Raw genomic sequence first — 8,951 nt, forward strand, 5'->3', positions numbered from 1 at the left:
TTGTAATAATTTCAGCTATTATCCAAATTAGAAATAAATTAATGACAGTGGCATAATTTCACAGACAGGACTTAATATAAAACAGAATTAGGTCTTAGTTCAATTAGGATATTTAAGTAGTTTTTATAAACTTGCCCTAGAAAAAAATATGACTAGTGTGCATCTTGAAACAAAGCAATGTTATTAAATATATATTTTAAGATATGTCAGTACAAATTGCTTTCAGTTAAAATGGCTGAAACATGCATTATAGTCTTGGACTAGTTTAAGCCTTGTCTGTGAAACCAATGGAGTATAATTTAAATATTTTATTTAATGCCATCTTTTTATGAAAAATGCTAATACTGCTACTGATGTCTATGGAATTTATTAAAAAAAACATACATTTAACATTACAGTATAATTAAAAGCTAACAATTTCAACTTATTATTAAAAAAAACTTTTAATTTAAGTGAACAAAACAATTTTCACATGTTCAATAAATATACAATGATGGTAAATATGTACTTTTAAATTTTACATTAAAATCACCAGTAGGTGGCGATAAGTCACTGTATCTATGAGTGACTCAAGTCATTCATTCATTAAGAAGCAAGTGGCTGAATTTATGAACAAGTCATTTAATCTCACGATTCGTTTAAAACCACAGATTTGTTAACGAATCATCGCTGTGTATTTCGTTGCAAAATAGAGCAATAATTGCCTATATAAAATAGCCTACTGTTTTAAATGTACTACATCACTTAATGTTACCCTTTTGTTTGTTTAACTGTTTTATAAAATCAATGTTACATTTGAAATCGTGTGGATATTCGGGAAACATTGCATTGCTCATATAACATGATCAACATTAAAATTATAACTTTATCGTTTAATGACGTGGACGTCATCTCTCATTGTCTTAAGACAGGGGAAAAAAGGTCGTCAATGAACATTTTTCATCATAGTTTTTGTTAACGAAATGAACACTGCATCACAACTGGTTTACTAGGCTGCTCCAACTTTAAGGTCTTACACTGCCGAACATGACGCAGATCGTATCTCATTTTCTCAGAAATCTTAAGTTAATTTAAGCCGTTATTTTTCTCATTTCAGACTGCTGTAATGATATACTCGACATAACAGGAATTTTGGCATTATTCTGTGTGTTAATAATGTTTGTTCAAGCGCGAAAGAAAACTCGATACTCGTTACAAACTTTAATATATAATATTTTATAATAACATTTCAACTCAGCCTTGTAACTTAAACTATTTACGGACCAATATATTCCGTGTGAAATTTCACTTACCACAGTACTGCTCCATTCATTCCCCATTTAACATAAAAAGCAAAAAAACATTAAATGTTAGACATTAGTTAACAAAGCTGCCTTCCTACAATTAAAACGTGCACATTTCGATTGAGCCTTCAATCTAAGGAATTATGGCTGCGTGGCGTTTTCCATATCTTTGTACACCAGAAGTGTGTCTGACACGGCGCTGCTGCTAATAGTTGACATGATAAGCCTCGAGAGTTGTGAAAGGCCTATACTTCATGTTAAACATAAATATAAATAAATATAAAAGCAGCAAGGACAACGTCGGCAGGCAGTGTTGATGGCAAAATACCCTATAGAATATTTCGTTCTGTATTGACAGATGCAGTATTTGAAAATCGATAATATTTTTTTTAAAATTACATTTATGGCAAAACCTAGACACTTTCAAACATCAAAATGACATTTATTAATATGTATTCGTGTCAAAATGACATTTTCCTATGCGTAAAAATTACCGTCGGTTCTATTTCTAGCATGTAACGTTAAGCGTTTTCCGCGCGTCTCGAGCCGTGCCTGAGTCACGCAGGCAGAGTGCAAGCTGTTAACATGGGAGCCTAAATAAAAACTGCCACGCAGCCAGTGTGTCGCCGGCCTAAAGACCACTCCCACGACACGAGACAGAGAAATATCTCACAGAAGATATGCACTTATAAATCTTTCGCATTTCGCATTGTTTTTATGAATCATGATATCTCGAAATGGTATAAATATGCACGTTTCCTACACGTACTGAACTGATGCTCTCTTCAAGGAGCACAAATTCCAACATTCGACAATAACATTTTCGGTAAATAATAAATCTGTTTCTCAACAAACCCTATCATAAACATTCACAACGCCTGATGTACAGCACACATCATATAGTATTATTTGCATGTTATTTTATTGATATTATGTGATTTTATACGACGACAGAGTGAGTAGGCCTCATTCAATTAAAACATCACATAGCGCTTATTTGACAAAAATAAACAAACATATCAAATACTATACAAATACTTGAAACGATATTAGATATATTATGAATAAGAAGAATTAAAATACAGATTAATAAGATTATATAGGCAAAACAATAAAACACATTCTTACCCTTGCAAAGATGAGAACAAAATGGCTTACTAGCCTACCAACCGGAAATGTGCGCACTGACAAAAGTCGCAGCTCCCCTAGTGGTTGGGATTTTATTTACACTCCTTGCACATAACATAAAACTTTTATTTTATGAAAGTACACAAGTCACAATTTATTAACAAGGACACTTACTATTCTTATACTACAGATTGTTTTTTCATAGCAAGATTTATGGATAAGATGTTTGATTTATAAAATTATATTATTTTCAAATTTCACTTACCCTGCTGTGCATGAACATAGCTGTTCCTCAATTTGTGTTTCCCATTTGAATGGTCAGCGTATGATATGAGGCGCCTCCCAGCTAACAATTTAACGTTCTGGGAACGTTCTGGGAACGTTAGTTTTTGGTTCCCAGAACGTTCCCAGAACGTTCCCAAGAACGTTCCCTATTGGTTAGCCAGGAAAGTTTTCTTTACGTTAATAGAACGTTCCCTATAGGTTAGGGGAACGTTCCCGGAACGTTCCCGAAAGGTTCCCAGAACGTTCCCGAAAGGTTCCCGCAAGGTTCTCGTAACGTTCCCGGAAGGTTAGGGGAACGTTCCCGGAACGTTGCCGAAAGGTTCCCAGAACGTTCTCGGAACGTTCTCCTAACGTCTACACATCCTGATATGCCTGTACACAAATTATAGGTCTACAAACAACATATTCTACATTGTTTATTGTTCAAACACTTAAGAATCCTATGAATATATTATTACAATAAATTGAATTTACAGAAACTATCATTAATAAGTAAATCAATCAGTTTGTATTAAATAAATAAATCAGCACACAATCCATGTTTTTGTTTATTCATTGTTTAATTATCAACCTAAAATAAGTCATTAAAAACAGCGTTAGCAAAATGTATTCAGGAACAGTAATTTACATTTAATATTTCAAACATGAAAATATTTCAATAAATAAAACTACACAAACATTTTAATTAAAACTATCTTTTTGCAAACTGTAGCCTATAACTTTGGCTATAAAGTTGAAAAAGTATTCATTTATATACAATATACATGAATGTGCCAATCTTCACTCCGCTCAAAACATTTAAACTCCCAACACCATCTGCAAATTTAACAAGAAAATAAAAAGACAACGCGTTACATGGACACACAATCCCATGCCAAAATTCAAGCCCTGTAATGGCATTAATATTCATCTGGAGCAAATGAAAAGAGTGAGGTGGGATTGTGGATCACAATTGGGATCACAAGCTGTAGGAGATATGAGCACGAGCGCTGCTGGTATCATGTATTTATTCAGATATTTCAGCATCAATGTGTATAGAAAAATTTATATATTTCAAAACACTACATTGCATTTATTTATATTGCACTATTTATTATTTCAGACTACAAATCAAAAAAGGAATGTTTTATATAGGGGTAAGGATACCCATTAAGCCTCTCTCTCTGAAGTCAAATAAAAAACAGAGAAAATAATATTTAAGTCTAGTGAACTCTGACCTGCGAATTCGCTCTACCTTTTATGTACAAGTCTCACCTCCAATGAAGAATTTGAAAACCTGTAACTGCTGTGTTGTTTATGAGAAAGAAAGTGAAAAAAAGTTTGAAACTGCTATCAATTTTTTTTTTTTAATCTCTGTGACTTTACACCTACAAATTCCACTGTCACAGGTGCTCAGTTTTGCTATAATGAAACCCTCACAGAACATGGTAATAATCAGCCATCCATGCAAAAGCAAAGGTCGGTGTAGTTTACAGGTGCATCTGTCCAGGCCAACGTCTGATGCCTTGATGCCTTCCGCTGGGATCCCAGAAAACCTGAAATAAAAAAAATAGTACAGTTCAAAATCTATCATACATACATCTCATCTGGTATCACAAATTATCATTCCAGGTTCACTTTAAGATATGCTCAATATTAGTGCTGCACAATATTGAAAAATTTAGAGTTTATTTAGAGATATCAGCCGTATGGTTTAGTGCATGCGCTAACGGCTCCAGGTTTGTATCTGGTAAATTACCCCACTAATAATGCCCAGAATGGTACCAAACTACTACAGTAGTACAAATAGGTTCTGTACTCATTAAACGAGTCATTGGAAAGTTTGTAAGTACATCAGGAGTTTATTTAAATAACACTTGCCTGACGGCGAATGCTACTGCTGATGTTGACGTCACTTTATGAGTACAGAACCTATTTGTACTACTCATTTTCCCCGACATAGAGCAGACCGGCACACAACAAAAACTGCTGTTCGGATGTTCCCTTTTCTGATATTTTAGCCTTCGTGACATTTTAATTAAAACAGAAGTAAGAATTTTAGTGTAATAAGCAAAAATTAACAGTAAACTCAGAGATCACCTACCGCTGCAGATGTGTACGGAAGTGAAAAGCGGAAATGCTTAGACCTCTTTCCGGTTCGACCGCTGGGCGCTCCGCATAACCCCTATTGGGGGGATTTTGTAGAGGAGTGAACCTGCATAGAAAATTACAATAGATAACAAGCATAGATAAATACAATAGAAGAAAAACACAGTTGAAATAAGCAGTGCATTATGTTTTTCAGTTAAATCTAACTTATCAGGTACAGAAATTGATTTATCAAAATGTAAAATAAGTCTTCAGTGTAAAAATAAAATAACTATAAAATTAATGTATCTTTGCTAAAGCTACAAGTCATTTTCTCTTTTGATGTTTGATCACCATTGGCGACACAAACAGCTGCGGGTACGTTAGGCTGCTGTCCCTTTAAGACGAATGCGCAGAACTAATATAAATGACACGCATCCGTTTTCTTTCTGTTTAAAACACAAGACAAGAGGAAACTCGCCATTTTGACTTCATTTTGCGTGCACGTGTCTGTTTAAGCTAAAAAAAAAAAGTGAAAGAGAACTGAATTCGGCTAAACTCACCTTCTTCATCTACTGACTGTGGATGGCATCAAGGTCTTGTCCTGAAGAATACAGGGCCAAACAATAGGGATTTTATCTCATCTGGTAACAAGAGCAAAGCCATAACTTTAAGAACTCTAATGATATATTTACCCCCTGATATTGCATTGGGGATATCAATTCAAACATTTTTAAAGGCTAAGAGTATGAGCCACAGCTGCCCAAGATATCTAGGGGTTGCAAATTAGTCATGGCTATAAACCTGTATGCATGGCATATACTTTGTATTTTTTATAAAGCAATGTTCTATGCATTTGTCCCTGTCAAATAAACATTAAATAAATAAATCTGTGAAAAATAACTGCCTAAAGTTGTCGACCCCCTGAACCGCATTTAAAAGTACAAAGAATTTCAGTATTGATCAATAAAAAAAATACATAAATACCTTTGAGTTGGACAGTATGTTGTCAGTCTCATTGGCCAACATAATTCAAAACAGACCTAAAGAAATAAAATAAAATATAGTAATCATCAGGATATCATGTTATCATAATAGTTAAATGAATTATTATAACTATGACCATTATAATATTGTATTAGTCGCCTATTATTTAGCTGATTATTTAGCTTACAGGCTTCTCAAGGACAATCTCACTGAAAAAACTTGGGGTTAATGATTTTAAAATGTGAGACTTATTTCAAAAGCATAAATCTTACAGACCCCAAACCTTTGGACAGCAGTGCACTGCATGTTTGAGGTGGTTTTGCTTACTAGTCATATGGTTCATAGAGATTTTCTTGGACAGGGAGTGCAGCAGGCCATCACAGCATGATGATCTAGGAACATAACATGCTGTTTGTCACAGAGCCAAAAATATTACATGTGATAGGTTTATTACAAGGAACCAAGCTAGAACAGAGGTGAAATGCAGAAAAGATAAATATATACAAATCTTAAGATAATATATTGTGAAATAAATGCATATGGAATTATCATCATGATTAAACAATAACTCACCCCTTGTTGTAGAGTTTTATTTTTTCTCTCGCTATTCTGAAATCACATTTTAGCAATATTGGTAAGTAACGTCACTGATTAAGTTAACAATACAGTGCATTCTTTTTGGTTAGCCTAAATAAATTAGCTTACTTCCCATTGACAAATTACCAGCAAAACTATCAAAAACTGTTATCTACACTAAATATGTGTTTAAAAACCCAAACTTTCATAAATAAGACCTCAACTTAACGTAACTTAGGCCTAACGTTGTCTTTTGAAAACGGTTAGCTAGCGTAGATGCTAACGGACTTTTTCAAAGACATAAAACCATTTCTTTAAAATAAATATTTAACAGAAGCGTGTCAATTACACGTAAGAAATGTGTCAGGGGCGTTTGTGTGTATTATTTGTGAGATTTTGTTGTCTAAACTTACCTGAAAGCAGTGAAACCAACAGCGAGAGACGGGAGTTTTGTTGTTTGTCAGTTGTCGATGACGTTTCCATCTGCTCTCGCGCAGCGCACGTGCTCCAGTGTTTGATCACGCGCATGCGCATTAAAACACTTCAAAGTCATGCAGCATTTAAATAAACATATAGAATTAAAATATAACATAATTTAAAATATCATTAATAAAAAGTTATTGCGAATAGATCTGAACGTTGTTGGTTATCTTATAACCTTAGGGGACCGTACTGACGACGTTGTCAGTTGGTAATCTGCCTGTTAATAGTAGGCTAAGTGATATTAAAATAATAACCTGCAGAGAACGTTCCCAGAACGTTCTCTTTAGGTTATAAAAATAAAACCTAAAACCTGCAAGGAAACGTTCTGGGAAGGTTCTCTTTAGGTTATAAAAATTAAACCTAAAAATAACCTGCAGGGAACGTTCTGGGAAGGTTCTCTTTAGGTTATTAAATAACAACCTGCAGGGAACGTTCCCAGAACGTTCTCTTTAGGTTATAAATTTAAACCTAAAAATAACCTACAGGGAACGTTCTGGGAACGTTCCCTTAAAGTTATAAAAATAGATCCTAAAAATAACCTACAGGGAATGTTCCCAGAACGTTCTCTTTAGGTTATAAATTTAAACCTAAAAATAACCTACAGGGAACGTTCTGGGAACGTTCCCTTAAAGTTATAAAAATATATCCTAAAAATAACCTACAGGGAATGTTCCCAGAACGTTCTCTTTAGGTTATAAATTTAAACCTAAAAATAACCTACAGGGAACGTTCTGGGAACGTTCCCTTAATGTTATAAACAAAGATCCTAAAAATAACCTACAGGGAACGTTCCCAGAACGTTCTTGTTTGGTTCCCAAAAAAATAACCAAATGGGAACCAAACGGGAACGTTAGGGGAACGTTCTGTGTTTGCTGGGCTGTTGCTTGCACTGAGACCTATAGGCTTTAGCTTCAATTTTGATGAAATTAATCTCTAATCGCCAGTCTAACACCGGTGCACACACTGTGCCAGGCGCGAAAGCTAGGCATAGCAAAAGTAACTAAAGAGGGCAGGGCTTAGCAAAGGGTCAATTAGGTTTAAAGGTATAGTTCACCCAAAAATGAAAATGTTGTCCTCATTTACTCATCCTGACGTTGTTCCAAACCTGTATGACTTACTTTCTTCTGCTGAACACAAAAGAAGATATTTTGAAGAAAGTCGGTAACCAAACGACTGATGGACCCCATTGACTTCCATAGTAGGAAAAAATAAAAATAATATGGAAGTCAATGGGGACCAGCAACTGTTTAATTATCAACCTTCTTTCAAATATCTTATGTTGTGTTGAGCAGAAGAAAGGAACCCATACAAGTTTGGAACAACATAAGGGTGAGTAAATGATGATAGCATCATTTTTGGGTGAACTATCCCTTTAAATCGCCATGCATGAATGAATATTTTTACATACAATAATCCACGATGATCTCATTATACAAAACTGAAATTGCATGGCAAAATAAGTCAATATTTTTTGAGATCCCAAAACTTCACAAATCACGTTTTCAGTGGAGCCCATCTCTTATTAAAGGGAACTGAGCTTCCCCTAGCTCCAACATAGTTCACACCCTGACTCTCATCTTTATTTTTAAACTTTAAATCATGTAGAAAATGAAAAAAAAAAAAAAAAACTTTTGCAATCATTATTACAACCCAAAACTGGACAAAAGAAAAATATTAATTCCAAATGCAATACATTATTTTACTTTTGCCCATTTCACTCTGTATTAAACACAATCAATCATTGTTTTAAAACATGAATTCAATAAGCAACCATTGATAAAATTTACAATTTTCTCTCAACTTTAAGACTTTTTGAAGTTAAGCACTTAAGACTTTTTAGGTTCCACTTAAACCCTGTTAAACAGTACTACTGCACCCATACCAAGCTGACATATTTTGCACTATTGTTGTAAATGTTCATGAAAACTTCACAAGCACAACCATGAAATTAAACTATTTTGCCACCTTATGGACTACATACTAACACTCCCATAAACATACAATTAAAAACAGTGCACATAACAAAATTCAGCCTACATAATCCTTTTTGCACACACATTTATTAAAAAATGCTAAATATAAATAACACATTTTTGTGTTCCTCTGTAAACAAAACCAACTTTGCAAAAGTACTTGTAATAT

The 8,951-nt window shown here is 34.1% G+C and overlaps 1 protein-coding gene and 1 long non-coding RNA gene across 3 annotated transcripts in view; both read right to left on the minus strand.

Annotated features, from left to right (window-relative positions):
* Window positions 1-2,808: 2,808 nt before the first annotated feature.
* Window positions 2,809-7,678, minus strand: LOC311077159. 2 transcript variants are annotated; one of them, XR_014604771.1, is made up of 6 exons: window positions 6,324-7,678; window positions 6,078-6,142; window positions 5,751-5,806; window positions 5,327-5,407; window positions 4,780-4,890; window positions 2,809-4,231 (listed from the first exon to the last, which is right to left on the minus strand). It is a non-coding gene; the product is annotated as an uncharacterized lncRNA (long non-coding RNA). The 2 variants fall into 2 exon arrangements; XR_014604772.1 differs by having other exon boundaries at window positions 2,810-4,231; window positions 5,327-5,367.
* A 1,241-nt stretch (window positions 7,679-8,919) lies between these two features.
* Window positions 8,920-8,951, minus strand: part of LOC311077157 (uncharacterized protein) — a gene marked incomplete at its 5' end in the record, with an annotated part of 8,660 nt that continues 8,628 nt past the window's right edge. Inside the window, one exon of the mRNA XM_084138965.1 lies at window positions 8,920-8,951. This exon is cut by the window's right edge and continues 669 nt beyond it.

Source organism: Abramis brama (assembly GCF_963993115.1).
Source record: "Abramis brama genome assembly, contig: SCAFFOLD_52, whole genome shotgun sequence".
NCBI lineage: Eukaryota > Metazoa > Chordata > Actinopteri > Cypriniformes > Leuciscidae > Abramis > Abramis brama.